Source organism: Balaenoptera borealis (assembly GCF_965194805.1).
Source record: "Balaenoptera borealis genome assembly, chromosome: 5".
NCBI classification, from domain to species: Eukaryota; Metazoa; Chordata; class Mammalia; order Artiodactyla; family Balaenopteridae; genus Balaenoptera; species Balaenoptera borealis.
The window spans coordinates 138,652,643-138,680,396 of NC_138862.1; the positions used below are offsets into that span (position 1 = coordinate 138,652,643).

The following is a 27,754-nucleotide window of genomic DNA, read 5'->3' on the forward strand; positions in this document are numbered from 1 at the left end:
CCAAGATATAGAAACAGCCTGTGTTCATCAACAGATGAATGATTAAAGAAGTTGTGGAATATATAGACAATGAAATAATATTCAGGCATAAAAAAGAAGGAAATTCTGCCATTCGCAACAGTACGAATGGAACTTGAGTGCATTATGTTAAGTGAAGTAAGTCAGAGAAAGACAAACACCATATGACCTCACTTGTAGGTGGAATCTAAACAAACAAGTCATAGAAAAGAGATCAGATTTGCGGTTACCAAAAGTGGGAGTTGGCGATGTAATGTACAACTCAATGACTATAGTTAACGCTGCTGTATGGTATATTTGAAAGTTGTTAAGAGGGCAATTCCTGAAAGTTCTCATTGTAAGAAAAAAATTTTTTCTTTCTTTTTTTTGGTGTCTATATGAGATGATGGATAACTAAATGTATTGTGGTAATCATTTCACAATACATGTCAGTCAAATCATTATACTATATACTGTAAACTTATACAATGCTGTGTATCAATTATATCTTAATAAAACAGGGAAAAAAAGGAAAAAATTTCCTAATTAAAATTTATGGCAGAGTTTTCAGATTCAAAATTTTGACTGTAAAATAAACGCAGTTTTATCAGACATATATTTTGTTAAGATATTCTTGTAAAAATGAGTTTTCCCATATGCATACCTCTAAGTCTATAAACTGTGAGACAAAAACAGTTTCTATAATATAATGTACAGAATTCTCAGGAACATTTGTATTGACAAAAATATATTTTTGATATAAGATTAAGAATTAAGATTAAGAATTAACATAGAAGATTAAGAATTAAGAACTAAGTTTAAGAATAAAGTGACATAGGGATTTTGGGGTGAATGTAGGATTCAAAGTATTTGAAGTCTTCTTTATTTTTTTAAAGCAAGGAACAGATTTTCATTTGAAATATGTACATGTTTCCCTTCCCACATGTGTTCATCTTCCTACCTGAACAATATTTGTTTGTTAGGATATAATTGCCTCTGCAGTGATAGCTTTATAGTCAAGATGGCAGGTTCAGTCTGATTGCACTGAATAAGGTGATTTGCACTCACTCATTCATGAGATATTAATTTTGGAAGCTATTGGAATAAAACCTATGCATTATATAAGATTGTCACTTTTATCTATTTAAAGATGTCTGTTTTTATTATTTTCTGATTATTGTCTCACTGTCTAAATATTAAACTACTGCTTCTTTATTAAGTCATTCTTTTAAGGAGCTATGAGCTTCATATGCCAACTTTTAAATTTAATTGATTAAAAGCAAAACTCATTTTCTTAATCACAGATTGTTTGGTGTTGCACAGCTCAACATGCAGTGGGAAAAAAGAAGACAAAACAAATAAGCAATCTGCACTTTTAAAAAGTTTTGAACAGTAAAAACAAATGTAAAATTGTTCCCAAATAAACAATACAAATTAAGTGATAAAGTTGTATTTTAAATAAATCAATCAATGGAAGGAAACATTTTATGCCTTTTCTTTGAAAATCAAGTACTCATTTGTTTTCTAAATTTTGATTAGGAGAATCTGTACACTTATCTCAAAGAATAAATACTAAACTCTTCCTATTAATAAGAGCAAAGGAAATAGGAACATTGATGTTTGCTCATCTCTGTGCTAGATGCTAGAGCAAACAGAAGGATCAGGAAACTTCATTGCCTTTGAGTGTGTGTGTGTGTGTGTTTTGCAGTGTAATGGGGAAAACAAATTCTGATCACATTTTGTAGCAGTTCAACATAGCAGGTCATAGGTCGTACTACTCTTAGTTAAGTGTCCCTGTCGGTGTTTGCTACTGTGGGGGTACAATATGTTATTATGTTTGCTTCTCTTGGTGTAGTTACACATCTTGCAACTTATGACCTCCTGGGTTTTTGTATACGTGCAACTAACACTCAGGCACTAATGTTATGTTTCATTAGGATTTACCAAATGTTAATAATTTCAATTTTTAAAATCCACTTATTATGCGGATTTTTTAACCCTATTTGCTCAGAAATAGATATGAAGAGGACGAGGTTTTCGATCTCATTGAACTCACAGGTTATTGGTGGAGCCAAAGGTGTTGGAGACATCAGAGTCACAGTGCAGTGATGGAGGGAAGAGACCGTACTGAGACTGTGTAGGATGGTAAGAGGGTAGGGATGGGGGTGCATTTCAAGGAAAGCCCCCTGGGGAGGCGGAGTTGAGCTAAATCTCTGGCAAAAGCAGGATTTAGTTAAGTGAAGAAGGTACAGGGAAGGCATTTCAGACAGAGGGAAGGAAGTCTACAAAGCAAAGATGTAAGAGGGAACGTTTGAAACCCTTATCCTCGTTAAATACAATGACCTTTCCATTCACGAAAAAATAGGAAAAGTTGAGATGCCACGTGTGGATGATTGATATCCTGTTCCACATCCGAATTATTGCCAAATCCTTAAATACAAAATGTAAACTCCTTTGCCATTTTTGAAAGCTGTATGTTTCAACATTTTCCCCTTTTGCCAAAAGTAAACTCTTCATAGTGAAGTAAGTTGTCCTTAATTTTCCTAAACATACTTTTTAGAAAGAAAATATAGATTTTTCTTGATCAATACATTCACATGAGTAATTTTATACATTTCTTTGGACTTAGCAGTACTCTAATGGGAGATGCTTTGGTCTGGGGCCATCTTCTTGCTTCTGCTCCAAATTTGAGACCCTCACGCCTTCACATCTGAGACAGAGCTGCCAACAGCCTCAGCAGCATCAACGCAGGATGTTCACACACACACACACACACACACACACACACACACGTGTGTGAGCCTCATGCATCTTACTTGGAAACAATGCAAATGGTATGTTTTCTTCAGCAAAGTGTCATATGGGACATGATGTGGTATTTTTATACTTTAAAAATAACTTATAGATATTTTCACTTGGTATACTCAGCACAGAGCCTGAGAACTCATTCTGTTGGGTCCAGATAACTGTTTTTCAAGGTATGATCTTAAACTATCTAGGTCAGAATCACCTGGAATCTTTCAAACAGCAGAAATTTCCTGATTCCACTCAGGATCTATTGAATGTCTGGAGGTGGGCCCAAAGGGCATATATTCAGCAAGCCCCAGGTAATTTCTGATGTCCCCTAGAGTCTGGGTCGATCTTCCATCCAATCTGGCAAAGAGTTAACCATTTAGAGCCAAACATAAGTGAAAACAAGTAGCATATGTTTGACTTGATCCATTGAGCTTAAAAAATTATCTACAGTTCAGAACTCTAGTCTTGCAGCTCATTTTTGTAATTTTTATAATTTGAAAATTCCATCTAACCATTATGAAAGACACCATGAACATCGTAAATTTTGTGCACATACAATGCTTTCCAAAGTCCAACACTCAGTTTTACTAAGCATGGAGCTCATAGCATTTATTTCTCCCTGACACATTTCAATTTGTCTTACAGAAAATTTTTTATTCTTTACTGATTTATACCTCTCAAGGTTACATTTGCCTACAGATTTTTCTTTTGGTATTTTGGTATTTATGACAGACACTGAAACCTATTTAAATTATTTCTGAGATACATCTCCCTTCAAATGCCATAAACATTATCTTGTCTCACTAAATATCTGATATTACTTTTTCTCTACTTCTGATTTTAAAAAAATGCTATGATTACTGCTCCTTAATACATTTTTTGCCCATGAGATCTTTATCTCTTTAGGCAGTGTATTAATCCCCTTTGCTACCTCTTGGGTCCTCCTGGATTTATAACTGGAACAACTAAGGAGCAGGAGCGATTTTAATGGTTTCTTCCATCCTCTGGTTCTCCATGACTAGGTGAAGAATGAGGGGACTGTGTGTATATGATAAACATAGGGACATTTTCCACCATCACTGATGCTAGGAAGTCAAACAAACTGGGCTTCTCAAAATTAAGTGTGATCTCATAGAAAATGCCAGAGCAAAACCTATTCTCAGAATTTCCTCTTTCTGAACTCTTTGTGATATCCTATCTTCCAGGGTTCCACTGGGAAGTCAAAACCACTATGAGTATCATGATATAAAGAATCTATTATAGGAAGACGTTACACAAATGGGGAGAAGTTGGAGAGAAGTCCAAAAGGACGAGTTGAAAGATCAGATAAAAACCACCAGCCTTCTGATACACTATACAAGAGGACAAATGATAACTTACAGGAAAACCTGGAAGCTAAGCACGTCCAGATGCTGAAGTTAAATTACTAAGGAGAGCCAACAGAAAGTCCAGCTTGGGGTAGCTGCTGGTCAGCAGGACCAGCATTTGGGAAGAAGAGCTGGACCCATGGTGGGGGATGAAGCAAGGACATGGCAGAATCCATTGGCATCTCTGCATCTAACTATGAAAACCTTCAGGGCATGATGGCTACAGCTTCCCCTACACCTTGCAAAAACCTCGTGTGAATTTCTCTTTTGGTCAACTTCCATCTAGAACCATAAGTGGGAGATTCTGGGAAAATCCTTCCAAACTAGCCAAGTTGACAAGTGATCAATACAGCCCCCCACCACAATCATTCTCTGTTTAAGGTATGTATTTTTATTTGTTCCAGAGCATCATGTTTCACTTCTTTTCACAATAATAGTCAAGATTTTGTTTTAACCTACTTTAAAACAGGTAGAAAATGATAGCTTCCCCTCTCCTTACGTACTTTGTACATTGTTGATACTGTATAAATGCACTTTTTCCTAATTGAATTGAATGAAGTTCTGAAAAGTTATTATCTAATCTCCATGTGTGCTCTGGAGAAGCTGTGTGAAGTCTCTGAGGTCACCAGGAACCATGTCTTCATGACTCTAACCGAAAGTCATTCACTTCTCTGGATCTGACCCACCATCTTTCACGTAGGAGTCTCTTGATAGCAGCATACGTTGAGTCCAAGCTAGGGTACCATGTTAGTCCTTGCTGCATCAGAAACCACCCTGAAACTTAGAGACTTAAAACAAGAATGATTCTTTATTTCCCTTGATTCTAGAATTAGGCTGTTTATTTCCTCTGCTGGTTTCACCCAGGTTCACTTACAAGGCTGAATTAGCTTGAGGATCAGCTGGCCTGCGAGGCCCAAGAGGGTTCCATTCATATGTCAGGCAGTTGGTTCTTGCGGTCGGTTGGAGAACCTTGTTTTTCTTTCACGTGGCCTTTCATCTTCCAGGAGGCTAGCCTGGCTTCCTTACATGGCGGTCCCAGGGCAGCTCTCTAAGACAGCAAACTGGAAGCTGAAAGACCTAGCTTCAGATGTCACATAATGCCATGTATGCACTTTTTTTTGTCAAAGCTCTTTACAAGGCAAGGCCAGATTCGAAAGGAGGCGAAATACACTTGACCCCTTAGGAGATGCCAACTGTTGTGGCCATGTTTTTCAATGTACAATACCAAATGAAATTGTGAAATTATCTTATGTTAGTTTCTTTAGTAAGACCAGCCACCCCGGCACTCTGGGCCACACACGCCCTACATTGTTATTCTTATATCAGTGGTTCTCAGCTGGGATGATTTTGTCCCTATTTTTCCCAAGGGGCATTTGGCAATGTCTGGAAACAGTTTTGATTCTCACAACTGATGGTGTGGTTGCTATTAGAAGCTAGTGGATAGAGGCCAGGAATGTTGTTAAACGTCCTATAATTCACAGGAAAGCCCCTGATAACAAAGAATTATCGGGTCCAAAATATCAGTCGTGCTAAAGTTGATTAACTCTGCCTTATAAGGGATATAGTGCTAGCAAGTTTGCAGAGTAGAACTCAGATCAAGAATAATACCTAAAGATATATGTTTTACACAGCCTGAAATGATTTAAAATTTTGAAGGGATCATAAATTTCCTTTCAGATGTAGAGGGACTTTTAGCATTCTGCCTTTCTAACGTGCATTATTTATGAACAAACCATTTTAGATAGAATATGAACTACTCAGACCCTTCTTTAAGATTCAAGCTGAAAACAATACTTAGACTTTTAATGCTTTGCCTATTTTTTTAAATTTTCAACTCTCCTTCTAGCTTCTAACCCAAACTTCAAGGGATGTGCACGCATGTGTGCCCATACACACACACACACACACACACACACACACACACAATGTTTTAGCTATTTCTGTCAGAAATCTTTTAAGGACATTCCCACATTGTTTTAAAGGCTGTGAAGTGTGTGTTAATTGGTCAAAGCCCTTGTCTCATTAACTGAGGAATAATAGTTTACACAAAACTCTATGATCTTTCAAGCTATATCTCTAGATAGAGGCTGATAGGAGTTACACGACCTACCATGGATTCTCCATCACAGTGTCCTTGGGGAGGTTGAAATTTTCAAGGTTTCCCTTCCAGAACAAAGCAGAGTACAATTTAAAACAAAATGGGATAAATTGGTAATGACACAAAACAAGTTAGAATTGTATACAACAATAAATTAGACTTCCTTAGGGTAGAGGAAATAAAAGTGCTGAAAGAGAGGACTGTGGACAGCTTCTCTGCTCAGTTTTTTCATATGAATTTAAAAATCAAAAAGGGATAGAACTGTTATACACCGTAGCTCTGATCCATATTCCAATTCCAGCTCTTGAGATACTCTTGGCTTGGATGGTGCCCAAATTGGCTTAGTCACCTTTCTCACCCAAACACACCCCATCTGCTCTCTCCTGAAGGTGTGTGATCACAGGTAGCTTACCTTATCAAGAAGGACGTGTTGCCATCCCTTTCAAGTGACAGAGGCTGTGTGTAATCATGCTGGCTCCAAAGCATTGTAGACGGGGTAGATATTTGAATGCATTCATAGACATTTACTACATCAGCTCAGGCCTGAGGACTCTATTTTATTGTTTTGATTTTAATGACATATTTAATAATGGCTTATAAAATGAGCATCTTTTCTTTTGTGATATCAACAAGTATATGAGTAAACGTCAAATTTGAATGACATGTACTTGTTACACATTTTTCATTCTTATTTTACTTTCTTTGATATTTTGTCTCATGTTTTTAAACTTTTTATTGAACAAAATTTTCGAAGACCATCCTTCCACTCCTTTTAATCATTTATATTGTAGCATTTTTGTTGGTTGTTGTTTCTGACAACCCAAAGTATCAATAGCTCTATGATCCTTAGATGAGCAACTGGGTGAATGACCTCAGAATTTGGTCTGAGTCATACATTGCTTCCATCCTACATTTTTTTTCACAAATTAAACATATTGTCCCACCATGTCAAGTTCATTTTGACTTGCAAGCCTGTATTTGGGGATGGTGATGTGACAGGTAAAGGACTCTAATTGAGAGAGAAAGAGAGAGTGAGAGAAAGAGGAAATTCGAGAATCCATTGGGATGAACAAAGTAGTTCCCCCAGTCTATGGATGAGACCAAATTCACAGCTATAATTAAGATCGTTTTAGTTGCCTCAACAGTAGAGTAATTCCCCTTTTCAGCTAAAGAATCAATGTCATGCATAGAAAACAAACTTATGGTTATGAAAGGGGAATGAGGGAGGGATAAATTAGAAGTTTGGGATTATCAGATACACATATATAAAATAGATAAACAACGAGAACCTACTGTATAGCACAGGGAACTATATTCGATATCTTGTAATAACCTACAATGGAAAAGAATATATATGTATATGTATAACTGAATCACTTTGCTGTACACCAGAAACTAACACAACATTGTAAATCAACTATACTTCAATAAAAAAATAAAGGGTTGATATCATGAAAGCAATATTTTACTGGAGAGATATTGCTGAAATCTGTTTGCTTAATAAAGCAATTACTGATAACTTGCAATTGTTTATTGCTGCCCAAATTATCAACTTGTTAGCAAAAGCATTCTTGTGTCTCAACAGTGATGTGTATTTCTATTTCAGGGAACACTGACATATAATATTTCTTCCATAGAGATATATCAGGAAACCATAACCCTTAAACTATGAAACGTCATATTCGCACAAGCTGGAGAGGTATTATGGAAATACTAAACACATTGTTTGAGGTTTCTGCTTCCAGAGTCTTGGCCTTTGACCTTCAATCGATATCTCACTTCAAAATAACAGTAATGGATGATGGAAACTGATGTCTTTCACTTGTGGTGTTCCAGAAACAAAATCTTAGAGATTTTAACATATAGGTATCTTCCAAGGGGCAAATAACTGAACCCGTTTTGAAGTGCTCTCAGAATGCAAATGTTTTCTTTGCAGCCACAGCAGAAAAACGTAGGCATCTTAGACCATCATCAGCCTGGAAGTAGTTGTTCTGTTTGTTATTTTCTTGCCGAGGCTTTTCCTTTTCCACACTCAGGAGTGGGTAACAGCAGCTTCTGATGACATAGGCCCATATCTTGAGTTCTCGAAATTGTAAAACACTAGTTTTGAAGTATTCCCGCACCTAATTCCAAAAGGTCTAACTACACTCACTTAAATGACTCACAAGGATGGCTGTACCATTCAAACCACTTTAAGGCATTTCTTCCTTTAGAGAGTAGCAGTAAGAATAGTACGAGATTAAGACTCTTCTCCAACGCCATGATAATACCACCTAATACTTACAGAGTGTGATACCTTTTCAAAGTATACTTAAATGTATTACAGAAAGCAGCAGTATAGTGTACTGGTCAAAAATGTAGGCTTTGGAGTCAAGGTGATATACTTTTAGCAATGTAAATGCCCCGTTTCTTTACCTGTAAAATATAAATAATGGTACCTAAGTCATAGCATTATTATAAAGATTAGGTTTATATAAATAGCTTAGTCTTGTGGCCGTGCCCGAGTTAGCATCACGTAGCTGGTAGCTATTATTGGTACTACCTTAATGCAGGTGTCTTTTTCACCACTTATGTTTCATGTATTTAGGTCTTAAAATAGTCATTATAGATTTATTGTCATAGCACAGAATTTTAAAAAAATCTACATTAGAACTGAGGTCCCTAAAAATTTGCTCCACACCCCTGCAAGGGAGCACAAAGGAACAAGACAGGCATTAGAATCTTCTATGACCAAATAAACCTCATGGATCATGGATTCCGACTGAAATCTCCTAAATCATAACTTCAAACAGTGTCAACGCTGGCTAAAAACATCTAGGTTATCAGTTTCAAGCCAGAGTCGAAAACGTGGCTAGTGCTGACAAAGTACCAAATAGTACCAAAGTAAATTGACTAGGCTTCCTGACTCTGCTCTCCACGCCATCAGGAAAACCTTCTTTACATCTTTTTCTGAGGTGCTAATTCACTAAACAAACAGCACACGTTACCCCAGGCACCAAATCCTTCAGGAGACTCCCAAGTTGCCCATATTCCTTTGGAAAGTTTGGGGGCCAGAGAAAGCCCAACAACTGTTTCAGAGCCTGGCGCCTGGGGTGCCAAAGAATTATGCATGAAGAAAACACTGCTGGGAAAATGTTAGCTGCTAAACTAAGCATCTTAAAGAAGAGATGCGAAAGGATGTAAATGCTTTAAACTACCCAAAAAATTCAACTGAGAAACAGATAGTCACAAGAAGAATCTGAATTAAAATATAAAAATGACGTTCAGGTGTAGCAGATGCATTTAGTAATTCTGAGATGGAATACTATTCTGATAGGCTGCATTTTAGAGAAGTCCAAAATGCCAGAATTGGAACTTAGATCTATACACTAGGGGGATCCTTTACATAACAGGCTCTCCTTGAGCATTTAAAAAATATGACAGATCTAAGGAATGATACACATATATCTTTAATAGGAATGCATCAAATTTGTTAAAAAGTCAAAGCCAATGTTGCCCTGAGAGAGCTGAGGAGCCTTGAACGTGCATCCTCAGCCTATTTAACATTTGGAAGGACAAAGAATGGAATAACTGGAATGAATTTGCCTTTACCTTGATGTCATTCTAGAATTTTGAACCATTTTCTTTTTGTTCTCTCCCAACCCTGACCACCAGTACTTACTTTTCTATTTAGCTTTTCGTTGAGAAAACTTGAGAAAGAAGTGGTTTGAACACAAGATAGTGGTTTAAAGGTTGTAAGTATGTCCACCCAATGTGTTTAAGAGGATTCTGCCATTTTGCTATTTCCATCTTCTCCTTCCTTCCCTACGTTTATTACTACGGAGTCAGGTCTGGTGTTAAAGTGTGTGTGTTTTAGATGGCTCTATTCAATTGGAGAATAATGGTTCTGAGGTGGCATCTTGGGTGAGGTCGTATTATTTAAGTGGTTCTGCTAATTATCTGGATGTGTTTTGCTTGAATAGGGATAAATATGTTTACTCTAAGGTTTTTCTGGCAAAACTATAATTTTCACTTAAGGTTTTCTTTTCTCTGACTCTCATACACCTTTCTCCACATCCATAAACACGCAGAGACATATACACACACACGCACACACACACACACACAATTTATAATTCTGGGATGTCATTTTTTAGGGTCTTCTGAATTCTTTAACTCTTCCCTCTTTAAAAAAAAAATTTCTGTTTTTCCTTCTTTGCCCAGGACCTGTATGAACCCCACCCAGAGTGTCCCTCTAATCCTCTTGTTTACTGCTCTAGTCATGAAATGTAATTTAATTTATTCAGTAAGTTTCTTTTTTTTCCTCCTGAGAATCACAAAAAGGAAAAGTCGTGAAAATTGCTCTTATTGGTCAGAATTTCCACGTATGTGAAAGTGCTGATCAGGAAAGGAAAAAAAAAAAAAAACCAATAAATGGGAACTGAATCACTTATGCAAATTAGTTTGAAATCTGGGACAGAAATAAGATCATTGGAATATACTCAGGGATTTTTTTTTTTCCTGAAAAGAACTGGTTCTTGAGGTCATCATCTGGAACAGAGAATGCATTATTATTTTAAAATAATTATGAATATGATTTGAGTAAGCCTCTACTTCTAGAAAATTCCTTTCAGAATTACTGTAAATATTGAACATGAATATTTCATGAATCGTGGGGATGAGCAAGTTTCACACAACTCAGTTACAAGTGCCCCAGTGAACAAATTTTATTTCAAGGAGGACATACCCTATAGGAGTTAAAATTATGGCATGCTGGGAATTCCAAGATGTCACTAGAATCTGAAAACACTATTGTAATGCAGTAATGATGCCGTGTGCATTTTCTGGGTCTATTTTTTTGACAAGGAATCTGAGTTTTCGGGCAAGCAGGATGCACATCAGAGTACACAAGAGGCATGTCTTGGAGACTTCCGCCTGAGAGCACATGCACAGCTTCCTGTTTTGGTCTGATAGCTTCCCCTGGGCTTTCATAGATGCAAAATTACCCACACAGAGATGGGTTGCCCAGGCAAAAGAGTAGGTGTCTTATTTTTGGAAAGCTTTGTTTCACATTACCCGTGTCATTTCATTCTACTAAACTTATTTCCTCTTATATTTTACACTAACCCTTGAAATGTCATTTCATCTGTCTGTGGGAAACACTTTTTTCCACCTCTTAGGCTTAGTCTTCTTGCGATCTGTTTTATTTCTTCTCTCTTGGCACTGCTCTAATATTACTGCGTCACTTGCTTACAATATTGACAGCCAGCTAAAATGACTTAAGACAGACTTTGTTAAATCATTTGGTCAACCATTTAAAAATATTTGTGAGCCTATTCCGTCTCCACATGTATATATACCCTGAGGGTACAAAGATGCCTCAAACATTCATTCTGCTTTCAAGTGGCTTACAGTTCAGGTTGGGAGTTATACTTACATAAACTGTAGTACAAAATGCAAAATGATTGGCTCCTCGAAAAGTAAAGATGAAGTGTTATGAGAAATGTTCTCATGTGCTTTTTAGCCATTGCATATCTTCTTTTGTGAAGTGCCTGTCAGTCTTTTGCCCATAATTTCCCATTGGATTTTTTAAAAATTTGAGTTGAAAGAGTTGTTTATATAGTCTGGGTATAAGTCCTTTGTATGTATATATTTATTCCAGAATATGGCTTGTTTATCCATTTTCTTACGGTTTTAATTTTGATGAAGTCATATATATATGTGTGTATATATATATACACTTTTTTCTCTTAAAGTTAGTGCTTTTGGGTTCCTGTCAAAGGAATTTTTGCTTACTTTAAAGTCATAAAGATATATTCCTGATAATCCTGTGTTTTCTTTGATCTCCAGGTCCACATTTTAAGTCATTAAGGAAGTGTCATCAGGGAAATGCAAATTAAAGCCAATGAGTTATCACCACACACTCACTGGATGACTAAACTTAAAGAGACTGACAATACTAAGTGTTGACAAAGAAGTAGAACAACTAGAATCATCATATACTGCTTGTCAGAATATAAAATGATAAAATGACTTTGGAAATCAGTCTGACGGTTTCTCTTATAGGTAAAAATACACCTAACCTATGGGTTAGCTCTTATAATTTTAGGTTTTATGCTCAAAGAAATGAACACATGTCAACAAAAAGACTTGTATAAGAATGTTCATAGCATCCTTAAACATAATAGCCAATCATTCATATGTCCATCAATAAAAGAGTGGATAAAAAAAACATTGATTTATCCATGCCATGGCATATTACTCACAATAAAAAAAACACAGAAATACTGATATACATGAATAATATAGATAATTCTCAAACAGCTGAGCTAAAGAAAACTTCCACAAAAGAGTACATACCTTATGATTTTATTTATATGAAGTTCTAGAACAGACAAAACTCATTTACGATGAAATGAATTAAAGCAGTGTTTACTCTCTGGAATAAGGAAGGAGGAAATTTTGGGGGGGTGATGGAAATGTATTTTGAAAGGAGTATGAGTTGACACAAGTGTATATATTTGTCCACACTGTGAATGTACATTTAAGATTTGTGCATTTCATTATATGTAAATAATACTTCCATAAAAACAATGAAAGAAAGTCCTAAGGGCCTGAATTTAGCAACTGATTGGTTAGAAATATGGCACTTGGGTTTGAGTGCATTTTGTACTCTGAGGGCTCTGGATTCAAATCATAGTTCTGAAACTTATTAGCTGTGAAAATTTGGTTGAGTCACAAAACTTCTCTGAACTTCAGTTTTCCCTTCGCAGAATTACAGTAATAACTTCTTTCAAGAGATGTTGTGAGAATGTTGTGAGCTTATTACAAGAGCTGACATAATGCATTGAGAAATTAATGTCTCTCAAATAATTCTCCTCCTCCTTTTTTTCCCTTTTATTCTTCTTGTTATCAATGAGCAGAGTGTTCAACATGATTGTGAGGTTTAGAGCTTTGATGTTAAGACGATAAATTGTTAACAACAGTAAGATAATACGTGGGAGACAATATGATGAGTTCTCTTTTGAACCTAATCAATTTGAGTAGCAATGTTCTGAATGCAGTTACCAACAATGGGTCTGGAATTTGGGAGAGAAATCAGAAAAGGGGCTTTGGATCTGAGCTATGGTAAGGTGGTAAATCAGATTTCCAAGGGGGCTGTGATATGTAGTTTGCTGACTTCCATGCTGTAAATACTCCCATCATGACCAGTTTCAAGTTACCAAACCGGTTTGCAAAATTTCTGAATACTTACCATTCAGCTCTCTCCAGCTGGTGCCTGCTGGCTCCACTACACTCCTAGCTCTGAGTCATTGGCTGAGGCAGAGAATGAGAGAGACACAAATCTTTCCTCACTTTGCACCAGGTCCTCTTGCCTACAGGATACATTGAGTTTAAGTTCTTTTGCTATGAATCCCCATTTCTGAGTGTCCGTCCATGCTTCTCACCTTTCTCTGCTGTGAAATGGAAAATCTGACCATCTTACGTCCACTTCCTTAAAGAGGGCCTCGGGGGCACCGTGGCTTATCCATCCTCTTGTTGCCATGATACAGTTTCTTTATCCTTTGATGCTACAGAGGCTGCTCTGCGCAGGGAGGGGGCCCTCATCTTGGGAGGGGGTCAAGCAGAACCTCAACCCATGAGAAGAACTTGTTCCCCCACTTTCTGGTGCGTCTTCCAGCTCTGGGCTCCTGCCTCACTTAGATTATGTTTTACTCCTTGCTGGATTGGAAAGGAGCATTTCAAACTGAGTTCATCATCTCCTCCTCCCCACCCCACCTGTGTCCAGTGCATAAGTCTGTGTTTGCATGAACTGCAGGTGTAGACAGTTCACGATTATCTTTCCATGGGTTGCTGGGATACCGACAAACCGTAGGACGAGGTTCATCCTACATTTAATATCATTGAGCTATCTGCAGCAATAAGGACACTTTGTCACAAGTCCACAGGGACAATTCTTAACCCACAGGCCAACTAACAGGCTCTGTTAAATGTACATTTCCAGAAATTCTCTGTCCTAAAAACAATCAATATGTAAAGAGCTTTTCACTCAGACGTTTTTCCAATGTTATTATAGCAAAATAAAATTAAAACAATATATATGCCCACATTTCCATAGTAAAATACTGAACATACCCATTTAAAATAACATTATGTAGTCTTTAAAATTATTTATGAAAAAAATTTTTTGCTCATGAAACATATTTACATTTTACTGGAATATTATATTTGCCATTTTAACTCTGTTAACGACGTGGAAAGAGAAATCCATGGAAATAAGTTTCTCAAACTATTAATAGTGATTTTCTTTCGGTGGGAGGATAGGCTTGTGGGTGGCTTCTTTCTTCTTCATTGTGCACTTATGAGCTTTTCCAAATCTTCTGCACAACAAGTAAAAAATGTCTTTAACAAATTCTCAGGTGTCCAGAAACTGTATTTATATTCCAATATCTTTGGTTTATCCACTCCAGTTTTTTTAAATTAAAAGTCCATTTGAAGTCTATAATGAAATTATTTCTAAAACATAAGACATAGGTCTTGTGTCATGAAACTGGGGTCCTTCAGTCTTGCTCTGTAGTTAATGGTTTTACTTCTCGGGTTATTTCCTTCTACACCACACTTCAAGAAATGAGGGCACTTAATAAAATAAAAACCTAAGCCTTCCTCACTGCAAAGTACTTTACCTTTAATTTGTCGGTAATTCAAAATTTCAAAATTCTTTAAAAAATATATGTGTATTAATATATTCTTGAGTTGTATTTTCCCAACATTTAATTATGAAAAATTTCAAACATATAGAAAAGTTGAAAGACTATTACAGTAAACACTCATAGATCTATAGCTAGATTCTATAATTAAAATTTTAATATACTTCATATATTAAATGATCTTAGTTTTTCATCTTAGTTTTTGATACATTTTAAAGTAAGTAGAAGACATCAGGACATTTCACTTCTAAATATAACATCATGCAGATCTTTAACTAGAATTTAATATCTTTTAGACTTCTTCCTTGTCTTTCAGGGTAAAATTTATATGCAATGGAATATATAAATCTTAAGTGATACTAATGAGTTTTGACAACTGCATATATCTGTGCCACCCAAGCACCTATCAAGATATAGACCATCACCATCATCCAGGAGGGTCCCTCATGCTCCTTCCCAGTAATAACTGCACTAACTTTCTCAGGGCCAACCATTGTTCTGATTTGAACACCTAATAATTGTTTTTCCAAGTCTAGAACTTCATATAAATGGTATCAGAGAACTTGTAGTCTTTGTGTCTGGCTACTTTTACTGAGCATAATGTTTTCAAGATTCAACTATGTTGTGTTTCTTGTACAAGTCTTTTTGTGGACCTCTGTCTTTATTTCTTTGGGATAAATACCTAGGGATAGAATTGCTGAGTTATAGAGTAGGTGTATATTGAGTTTTATAAGAAACGGTTCAACCTTTTTCCAAAGATGTTGTACCATCTAATACTTCCACCTTCAGTTTATGAGAGTCTCATTTGCCCCTTATTCTTGGCAACACTTGGCATTGTCAGTATTGTCAGGTCTTCTTTTTTTAAAAAAATTTTAGTCCTTCTCATGGGTGTGTTGAAGATAAATTATATTTTTAAAGTGTGCAAATACTTCATCAGTTTCCTTACTGTCCAAGTGGGAAAAAAGGCAAGAGCCAAGTTTTGCTCCAAGAGATCTGGCCTCACTGAGTCGACAGCACATTGAAATTGGCAAAACCTCAGCATTTTCTAAGAACTGATTTTTCTCCCACAGAGAACTCTCTTTTCTCAACATTGGAATGGTATTTACTGTAGGCTCCCTTTCTAATGATCCCCGTCGTGACTCTTGGTCCCTTCCTCCTAAATCTTCCTCCTATTGCTTCTGCCATGTCCCGCTCTCCTTGGACCATTTGTAGGGATTACAAAGTTGCTTCTTATATTCCAGGTGTCTCTGTTAGGTAGCTTGTCACACACTTCTTTAGGATGTAGGCATTTGTGTTCGTGTCTCATCTCTCTTCTTAATTGTTGACATTTTGAAGAAAGGACACTATTTAATACTTAGCACAGTGCTTTTCCCCCCAAGGTGCTCACTGAACATTTATTGAATGTGTGAATGTGTGATTGAATGAGAGATGATGGAATAGTTGCGAGCACAGACCCTGGGGCCAGACTCTACCACCTACCCGCTGTGTGATGTCAAGATGGTTACTTACGCTCTCTGAGCCTCAGTTCCCATCTGAAAAATGATGATAATAAGAGTACCTACCTTACTGAACACAAAGTGGGGATTCATAAATTAATTTTAAAAAAGTGCTTAGACGAATGCCTAAAACAAAATAAATAAATACAAATAAAATGAACCCAAATCTTCTTTGGATCTTATATACAACGTCAGAGAAAAAACTGCTTTCTAAATCTGTATTCACCCTGTGATATGAAAAACTCTCATAAAAAACCCTACAGCCCAACACAAAAAATTGCAATAATTCAACCCCGAACTACCTCCTTCAAGTACTTTAGCTCTGTTATTCCATAATATGGTGAACAAGTCTATTTATCTGTGGAGATTTAGTAACCTTTGATCATATGCCTTTCATCCTCCAGATATTCAGACTGAGCATGTCTGGAGCATTTTTTCCCTTTATTTTGGGTCTTAGACTGTCTTTCTTGAAGTGCCCTTATCAGATCTGTAATATTTCAAGTGTAAACTCTATTTCCCCTATCTTTTAAATAGAAAGACAATTAAGTCCTAACAGTCTTAGATATTATTCAGTTTATCTTACGTTTGCTTGCTTTATATGAGAAAGGCATGCATCTTTAACAAGGAAGGAAACAGAAAACACTGACATTACTTACTGACAGTATTTGCCATCTATAGGACCTACACGTTCTGAAGGGTCCTGTTGTACATTCTTTAAAGAAGATTTTAGAATTTTCTACTCAAAGGATTTGAAAAGGAAGATGTGGAAGGGTCCTGAGAGCAACTTCCGGAAGAGGGAAAGACCAAATTACATTCCAGGGTCGTCAGTATCAATGATAGTATGGGTCTTTTTTCCTTCACTGACTGGATTCCATAACGAAGAGACTTATTTTCTGGAGTCAGGATGTGTCGTTTGTCTCCATATGACATGGAAGAAACATGCTCATAAAATCAAAGGACAGCGTTGGCCATTGTGACCTGTGAACATGTTTCTCTGCTTCTCTTTGGATGAAAGATTTCACATCTCGTGATTAACATGGTGAAAAATACTGAATTGGAAAAACACAAATAGGTCTCTCCATATCGATTCATCCTCCGCTTGTAATGCCAATACAAGAAAGAAGATCGTAATGGTCACCTTGGCTGTTTCCTTGTGACTTCCAACATGCCTTGCATTTTAAATGGAGTCTGGATTGGGGTGTCTGCAGCAGGGAGGGGAAATCCACAGGGTGCAGAATAAAGGCTAGAGGTGTCCACTTGGCATTAAAGGAATGCTTTTGTAAGCAAAAAAAAGAAACAGTGTTGGGTAAAAATGAGTGTGGTTTTCCCCTGCTTCGGCATCTGCTTGCTTTCACAATGGCCGCAGTTTTTCTTTACCTGGTAGGTGGCCTCTCCATGTATTGACGAAGCACTGCGTGAAAATGTGCTTCCTTATGTCGGAAGAAAATTTGCTTTCCCTTCTTTCCCCTGCCCTTCTGTGCCTCCCTTTGTTCTAATCATACACGTGAGGAGAAAAGCCAGTGATACACGCAACCATTTTCTTCTCCAGCCACTTTTTTGGAATTAATAATTCAAATGGATCTTTTACAAACTCTCATTTTATTCTTAGAAATGGCCTTATTGCTAACAGCCTGCTCTCCAGTTGTACTTTATCAAGCAGCAGATCTGTTGTAAAATGTGATGACTGGATTTCATCTGTTTTGCCACCCCCTAAGAATTCATTGCCCATAGTGTTTCCACTGCTGTTACAAGAGATGGTTTAATTTTTGTGGTACATTGATGGATAACTGGGTTCCCTGGTAACATGGTCTTCCTTGAATAGGACTGCTGTTTTCTAGGTCTCAGATCCCCTGAAGATGCTACATAACTCCCTGTATGAAACAAATCTTCCACACCCTAATAGTAATATCCCCAACCCCCAAATTAACAGCTAATGCACATGAGTGCCTGTAGGTAACTTCATGCCTGCAGGTGAGGCAATATGGGAAAGGAAGCCACCCCCAGTCTTAGGTATGATGGAATCTGAGACACAGAAAGACAAACAAACAAACAAACAAAATTGGAAGACTTACCACAATTCTGAAAAATTGTCTAAATGGGTCTCCACTGAGTAATACAATTGCAGGTACTTTTTCACTACTTGACTAATTTTCTGTTGCTTTCAGGTGAGCTGTATAGAATCCCTGCTATGCACCTTCAAAGTTAAAAAAATAATAATAACAACAAAAGGGAAGCAAAAAAATTTTGCAAAGAGGAGAATGGGAAAAATCAGAAAAACAAAGGGCAGGAGAATCAGGCAGAGGGATTTGAATGGCCACGCTGGGGGACCCATCATGTCATCAATTTATGGAAACTCCATTTTTAAGCAAAACTCCACATAATTCTCTGATATATCAAGGTCAAGAAACTTCATGTTTGCATATACCTTGAAGAAGGGCACAGTGATGTAGTCCTATAAAATTGGCACTACTGGCTAGTAGATTTGCTACCCCCCTGGAATGGAGAAAAGCTGAGGGCTTGGTAAATCTTCAGCAGGTAATCTAGTACAAGGTAAGTATTTAGCAGCCTAACATGCTGGATGAGTTGGGTGAAATCCATTTCTTCCCAAGTAGGTGCATCCAATGACTAATGCATATGGTAGCACGTAAAGTTAGAAGGTCATGAGTTTTAGTCTGACATCTTACATTGATTTAGTAATGACTGGGCGTGGTCTCCTGTGACCATTCTTTTTTTTTTTTATTTGAATTTTATTTTATTTTTTTATGTAGCATGTTCTTATTAGATATCTATTTTATGCAAATTAGTGTATATATGTCACTCCCAATTTCCCAATTCATCCCACCCCCCCCCACCCGCCCCACATTTCCCCCTCGGTGTCCATACGTTTGTTCCCTACATCTGTGTCTCTATTTCTGCCTTGCAAACCAGTTTATCTGTACCATTTTTTCTAGATTCCACATATATGTGTTAATATGTGATATTTGTTTTTCTCTTTCTGACTTACTTCACTCTGTATGACAGTCTCTAGGTCCATCCACGTCTCTACAAATGACCCAGTGTTGTTCCTTTTTATGGTTGAGTAATATTCCATTGTATATATGTACCACATCTTCTTTATGCATTCATCTGTCGATGGGCATTTAGGTTGCTTCCATGACCTGGCTATTGTAAATAGTGCTGCAATGAACATTGGGGTGCATGTGTCTTTTTGAATTATGGTTTTCTCTGGGAATATGCCCAGTAGTGGGATTGCTGAGTCCTATGGTAATTCTATTTTTAGTTTATTAAGGAACCTCCATACTGTTCTCCATAGTAGCTGTATCAATTTACATTCCCACCAACAGTTCAAGAGGGTTCTCTTTTCTCCACATCCTCTCCAGCATTTGTTGTTTGTAGATTTTCTGATGACGCCCATTTCCCTTGACCATTCTTGTATCCATTCCCAGAGCAACTCTTACTCTATCTTCTTTTGATTTGGATAATTGAGATTGGTTAGATAAAACTATCTCTGTATATATTAAGCATTATTCATTCATTCAACCAATATGCATTAAGCACCTACTGTACTTCTGGCACTGGGAGCTGGGGATTCAGTAATGAACAAAATAGAAAAAACTTCTCCCTTCATGGGTATTACATTTCAGTGAGTGAGGCAGATTATAAACAAAATATATAAGTAAAGTAAATAACATGCTTGAAAGTGATAAGGGCTAATAATAAATAAAGAGGGGAAGGAAGAGTTTTAGAGAGAGAGATAATGGTAGCCTCATGGAGAAGGTGGTTTTAGGTAAAGACCTGAAATCAGTGGGAGAACTAGCCATGTATAATAGGTATCTGGAGGACAAGTAAGCCAGGCAGAGAGAAGAGCAAGTGCAAAGGCCACAGGGCTGGGGCATGTCTGGTGTTTTTATGGGGAAAAGCAAAGGGGCTGGGATTACTAGAATGGAGTAAATGAGGGGGATAGTTATAGGAGGTGACATCACAGAGGTGATGAAGACCTGACCGTGTAGGATCTTGTAAATCATAGAAAGGAACTTGGTTTTTGCTTTGAGTCCCATGGGAAGCCATTGGAGGGTTTTATGCAGAAGACTGAGATGATCATACTTACCTTTTAACAGGATGGCTCTGGATGTTATGTTGACTGAGAATAGATGGATGAAGGGCAAAGACAAAGAAAGGGAGGTCAGTTAGGACACTACTAGTATTATCCGGTCGGCACTGGATCAGGGTGGTGGTAATGGGGATGGTAAGCAGTCAGGTTCTGGGTATATTGTGAAGGTAGAGAAAATAGGATTTGATGACGGCTCTTAGAGTAAGAGTAGAGTTATTGATTCCCTCAGGATATTGATGTAAACAGGTACTGAATTAACAGGTTGAATGGAGGTTCAGTTAACATGGGGAAGATTGGAGAAGGAGGGTGTGTGTGTGTGTGTGTGTGTGTGTGTGTAAACATCCTCATTTGGAACATGTTAAGAGGTATGTGTCTATTGGATATCCAAGTGGCATTACCAAGTAAGCTCTTGGCTATATGAGTCTGGAGATGAGAGAAAGAGTTCCAAGTTGGAGATAGAAATTTGAGGCTCATCATCAGATAGATGGTTTAAAACCATGAGATGGGATGAGATCACTTAGGTCACTTCTTAGGGAAGGGGGTCTATGAATTGAAACTGGGGGCTCAGAGACATAAGGAGATACCAGCTTATGAAGCTGAGGAGGAGGGGTCAAAAAGAGTATGATTTCCTGGAAGCCAAATGAAGAACATGTTTTAAGGCAGAAATAGTCATCAGTTATTTCAAATGTTGCTGAAAGGTCTAATAAGATGAGAATCATTGATTGGGATGTAGCCATTGCATTTGATAATACATAACTCATCAGTAATTAAACAAATTTTTTTAAATTGAAATATAGTTGACTTACAATGTTGTGTTAGTTTCTGATGTACAGCAAAGTGATTCATATATATATGTGTATATATATATATATATATATATACACATATATATATATTTTTCAGAGTCTTTTCATTTATAAGTTATTACAAGATATTGAATATAGTTGCCTGTGCTATACAGTAGGCTCTTATTGTTTATCCATTTTCTATATAGTAGTGTGTATCTGTAAATCTCAAACTCCTAATATATCATCAGTAACTTTGAGAAGAACTTAATTCTGTTGTGCTCAAGGTCTAAGTAATCCAAGACACCTCAACAACCTCTATGGATTAAATAAGGAAATGGGTTTGGATGGAAACAATTTGTTCAAAAGCAGGCTGGGGTGAGAGAACACGGTATTGAGGAAGAGAGTTCTAAATTCCTTCCCAGCACCAGCCAATAATCTAAAGTATGGAAATGATGCGATATTTAAAACAAACAAACAAATAAGCAAGCAAACAAAAACTAGAACATCATCCAAATAGGATTACCATAGGTACCAGGCTTCAATAGAAACCATGACAACCGGAAAAGAGACCTGGTAGAAACTTTGTGTGTGTGTGTGTGTGTGTGTGTGTATGCTTTGCTTTCTCAATGTATTTATCATGCTGTGGCCTTGGCAAGAGCAAAAGCTAGGGAAAGATAAATAGTGATTCCTCATCTTTTAGAAAAAAACAAAGTGGTCTAACATAGCTGTTTAAAAGTGCTCTCGATAGTTACCAATTTAAATGTAAAAATCCAGTTTAACAAAATGAATGGGGTTGCAGTTGTGTGGGTGGATTTGATAGGAAGTCTAATTATGCTACAAGGGTGGAGGGTAATCTTGGCTAAAACAAAAGCATATCCCTTTGATTTTTAGAAGGACTCAAACTCAGCCTAAGTGGAATGAGAATTGGTAATGGAAAGGAGTGATCGGATTAATCTTAAAATTGAGAAAGTATAGACCTTTGCCCCATAAGACTCAAGAAAGGCAAATGCACATGAAAAATAATGGTCACACTGCTTTGCATATTTGGGATTGCATTTTTGGCAGCCTCAGCTAACTGAAATACAGCCTCTTAAGAGAAAGCTGTCACAAAGCTCAGGTAGTATAGGACAGGTGTGGTCCTGCCCTGGAGGGCGGAGGGAACCCTAAATGTGCTGCTTCCTTTGGTTATTTGATTTCCACTTAAATTAGGGGCAGCAGATTTATTGACTAATTGCTGACCAATCCAGGAGTTGGGTGCAATGGGGAAGGTGAAAACAAAGATCAGAGATGACCCATGGGAGGAGTAAATTAATTTATTTGAAGTCCCTTAAATGCCCCCTTCAGGAGTGGTGGCTTGACAGTGATATGCAGTAAACTCCCACGCTCTGTGGTCTTCAGCTCTAAAATCTCTGCATCTGGACTTTTAAGCCAGCCTGACACGCTCCCACACCTCAGATGCAGTGACCCAAGGGCCTGGATGGCGATCACACAGGATGCTTTTTGAGCGTTCTTCATTGTTCTTGCCCTGAGCCCATCTCTGTAAGACCTCAGACTCCTCGTCTCCCACTCCAACTTCAGTGTGTGTCTGGGCTTGCTCTCAGCTGTTTGCTTGTGTGTCTCCTTCTCCAGGGTGGCTTGGATAAGAGGTCTTGTTCCAACTTCTCAAGGCCCTGTCTCTAGTCTCTCTTGCAAGGGAGGGGATGAGATTAGACACACATTTTCTTAATGCAGAGCAGAACTGCGTCCATGGGCTGGGAAAGGTTTTATTCCTTGTAGGCTCAGTAGTACAAAAACAAGGTGAGGAATGGCAAGGTAGTTTCCAATGAATGAATTACTGTGAATTATTCTGGAAATGTCCATGCCACCTGCTTAAAGCCTCCCTTTCTTCTGGCAATTTACTGAATAATTCACGATGTGCCACAGTTTGTTATAATGTGATGAGTTAAGGAAGTGGCCCTCTTTGGGAATTTTTTCAGAATATTGGCTCACCTGAGTGAAAATCAGTATTATGTTTCTTAAACTGAGGTATCTGAACACTGTGAGGAATGATCATTGCATTGGTAACTGTCTTAGGTCAGGACCCCAGAAACAGGTCCTGAGGTGAGGATTTGCATACAACTGATTTATTAAGGAAGTGCTCCCAGGAGAAATCAGTGATGGAGGGGGTAGGTATCAGGACAGGGAAAGGGAAGAAGCAAAGCCACAAGTGAGCTTCAGACCAAGTTCCACTGTGGGATGTTTAGCCTCATCCTTCAAGAGAGCCTGAGTGGGAGTTGATTGTCCCCCATGAGGCAACTGGGACGAGGCTGGTTCTCCATACACGTACATCACCACTCGCTGTGGAGGCCCACCCCAGGGCCATGTAAATTCCCAGGTACTTCTGATCCAACAGTCCTGGGCTTATCCTCCCAAGGAGAGTCATGTGCGGGGCTGCTGGAAGTAAAAACCAAGGAGCAGGAAGAAATGCACAGAAAGGGTCAAAGGAATTCAAGGGGATCTGGGTGGGGTAATCACAGTGCCTGCCACATCACCATAAACATTTATTGAGCCTTTGGTGCCAGAAAAGCTTTTTCTTCATGTAGTATATCATTTAGTTTTCACAATACCCCTTTGAATTATCTCTATTTTACATAAGGAACGGAAGTGTTGAGTAATTTGTAAGAATGTTCCAAAAAGGTCAGCAACAGAGCCAAGATTCAACTCCTGGTCTATCTAAAGACCAAGCCCACAGTTGCTTTTCTTTCCTCCTATTATATTCCTCTCTGGTCACTAATTATATTCCTTATTCCTCTCCTCTTATTATATTACTTACTTTTCTCTCCTTTTATTATATTCCAATATTCCTTTTGGTTATATTGCATAACCAAAGTGAGGGGTTCAGTTCAGGAAGGTATGGGGAAATTGGGGATAGGGTAAATAAGAAAAACACAGATGATAAAATCATTTGTAAGCAAGAAATATTTTAGCAAATGAGTGGGGATAATTCTATGGCCAGGAGAAGGGAGGAAATCTAATAATATCTTCAAGTTCATGAAAGTTTTTAACACAGAATTGATTGACCAGCTGTGCTCAAATATCAACAGAGTGGAAGAGGAAAGAAACCTCCTTGCTATTATAGCAGGAGGATTTTACATTGAATTAAAGGAAGTGCTCTCTAGCCATAATGGCTATTGAGTACTAGAGTGAAGTCCTATAAACTCAAATGAGAAGGAAAAGAAAAGAAAAAAAAAAAAGAAAAGAGAAAGGAAAAGTAGAAAGATGCAAGCCCAGCCTGAAACACTGTGCAAATGTATGAGATGTTACCCTGAACACAGCTGCTTCACACCTGCAGTATTCCACAGAGTGGGAGTTGTGAATTAAAAAAAAAAAAAAGCAGTGAACTTCATTGAAGCTGAGGATGGCCCACCAGAAATTATCCCATTGTTTGGGCTGGGGAAGGGACACCTACTGGTCTGGTCTGGTAATTTGCTTCTCAATGAGAAGTCTTTTTTTCACTTTGGTCCTTTCTCCCCCAAAGAAAAGACCCCAAAAGCTATTTCATATATGTAAAGGAACATTTTGCAGAGAAATACAGAGAAAGAACCTTTGTTGGTGCTACAGCGTGGTCTAGAGACACTGACTGGATAGCAGAGGGGATGGACCTTGGGAAGTGTGATGTATCTTTGAATAATCTGTTGTTTTGCTGTCCTCTGCCCATCTACTGCTCCCTCCCCCAGGGATTTTCTATGAAAGATGACTCTATTTAGATTCCTTAAGTATTAAAAAATATATATACTCAATGATATTTTTTAACTATTAAAAAAATATATACACTCAATGATGTGTTTGCTGCCAGACTAAACTACACACTATTTTATAATGGGACCTGTACTGAAAATTCATTTAGAAATCACTTATGAATATATCTTCCCCATAGAAACTCTGATGTAGATGGACTTATGTTTTGGGGAAGAATCCATTGCAATCACACCCAATGTACTTTGAAGGTCCTAGTTTTTAGCTACACTGTGGACTTAAATGGATACATCTGAGCTAGTATAGGAACTTGATCACCATTCAGATCATTATTTATCTGGAAAATGAGTTTCAGTTTGGATTTGGGACCTCAGGACTAGTTCCATCCTAAAATACCTCTCAGTGGAGGCTGGCAAGGGGATTTTCTACACATTGGGTGAGGTCAGTGGTGAAAAGTCAATTGCCCCCTGAAGTCCATATCTGTTTTTCTTCTAGCCAGAGTGGTGACTTGTTCTCTGTAAAAGAGAATTCCCCTGCCTTCCAGTTTAATAGCAGCCATTCGTAGGACTGAAGAATTTGTACAAGAGTGACAATTATTATTATTATTATTTTTTTTTTTTTTTTAAATCTTGAGTGTTACATCTATTTTTTTTTTTTTTTCCTTTTAAACTTTGGGTCTGTTTATTTATTTATTTATTCATTTATGGCTGTGTTGGGTCCTCGCCTCTGTGCGAGGGCTTTCTCTGGTTGCGGCAAGTGGGGGCCACTCCTCATCGCGGTGCGCAGGCCCCTCACTATCGCGGCCTCTCTTTTTGCGGAGCACAGGCTCCAGACGCGCAGGCTCAGTAGTTGTGGCACACGGGCTCAGTTGCTCCGTGGCATGTGGGATCTTCCCAGACCAGGGCTCGAACCCGTGTCCCCTGCATTGGCAGGCAGACTCTCAACCACTGCGCCACCAGGGAAGCCCCGACAATTATTATTGAACACCTACTATAGATCAGACACTCTGTCATTCACTGTATGTATATTATGTAAATTTCATAATAACTTTGGGGAGTAGGTATTATTTTCACTATTTTACAGAAGAGGAAACGGCCTTAAAAATGTCAACTTGCATGAGGTTCTATACATGATAAATGATGGAATCTGCTGGAATTAGAGCTCCAGATTCCTGACTTCAAAGCCTAATCACTTCATAGATGTTGTGGTGGACAGTTATTTCTTGGTTGTGTCCCTGATATCCATTCTCCCTCACCATTATCTTCCTCTGGAACATCTACCCTCACTGTCTGTCCCCCACAGCACACTAGAGCTGTTTGATTTGTGCATAATTGACCCCATGCCTGCCTTAGAAGTGAGCTTAGATTGATGTAAGCCAAGCACTATATTCCTCTTTGCCATTTCTCCTGCCATATTGCCTGGTTCAAAAATGAATAGGTACTATTCAGAGCCAATGAAATGGAATGAGATGTTTGCTGACCTTCTGGAAATGAGTAGCTCCCTTCTTTAACTATATTGTATAAGGATGTGAGTTCTGAAATGGTGGCAGCATTTTCTTACCTAGGGGAGAGAGCATGGCTCTGCTGGGGTAACTACTATGAAGAACCTGAGTTTGAAGCCACTGGGACAGAAGATAGAGGTCAGAGACAGAGAGAATTCAGGCTCATACTGTCAACCATTGAACTCCTGGATCAAGCCTTACCTGAAGTAAGACCTGCTCCAGGAATAATTACAAACATTCGCTCAAACTACCATTTATAGTTTTAGCCACTCTATAGGTTTTGCGCTACTTTCACCACAAAGAGTTGTAAATGACACAGGCACTCTGGTATGAATCACATTCCTGAAAGAATTCAGTGACCTAATTAATCAAATTAAATTACATTCAGGCTATTCTCACTAAGTGAGAAAAGTTGTCCACTTAAAATTTACAAAGATTCTGAATAATGCAGAATGAAAACAAAGGATGTTTCAGTTAAGGATTTTAAGTTGGGCATAAAAAAATTAATTAAATGATGCCAATCTCTGATAATTCTAATTAATCTGAGTTTTAATTCCATAGGAATAATAAAAACTGGGGTCTGTGTTTATGTTTGAGGACCAAAATTCTCAAATTCTTTACATATGCTTAATTCTTTTTTTTTTTTTTTGGCCATGCTGCACAACATGTGGGATCTTAGTTCCCGGACCAGGGATGGAATCCGTGCCCCCTGCAGTGGAAGGGCGGAGTTTTAACCACTGGACCTCCAGGGAAGTCCCACATATGCTTAATTTAAAAAAATGTGTGCACATATTGGTTTCTCATCTGCAGCAATATATTAATATATCTTAAGCAAAGGGTATTTCTCTTTATCTTGATAACTGCTCAATTTGCTGAAGGTATCGTGATGATAACTTCCTCTGTATGTGAAAAGGGGCTATAGTTCTGAAGGTGTTATACGGATCACATATAAAGCCAAATACCTATCATTATCCTCTCAACTGAGAAACGGAAAGAAGCTGGGAAATTGTTGTGAGGGAGAGAGCAAACAGTAGAGAGAAAATAGGAAGGTGGAAGAAGAAATAGAGGTTTATTTCAAAGGTCATTCCACTGGGAAACTAACGATGTTAACCTGCAGGGTCCCTTACTTGCAGGGCCCTTCTGAGGTTGCAGGAGGGACTCTATTGATGTGTTCATAT

General features: G+C 37.9%; 1 long non-coding RNA gene across 4 annotated transcripts in view; it reads left to right on the top strand.

Moving 5' to 3' along the window:
* The window catches only part of LOC309629129, a 98,645-nt gene that overhangs the window by 48,950 nt on the left and 21,941 nt on the right, over positions 1-27,754 (top strand). For all 4 annotated transcript variants that reach the window (XR_014244868.1, XR_014244869.1, XR_014244870.1 and 1 more), the window contains one exon: positions 3,999-4,541. This is a non-coding gene — a long non-coding RNA (uncharacterized lncRNA). The remainder of the gene's footprint in view (positions 1-3,998; positions 4,542-27,754) is intronic.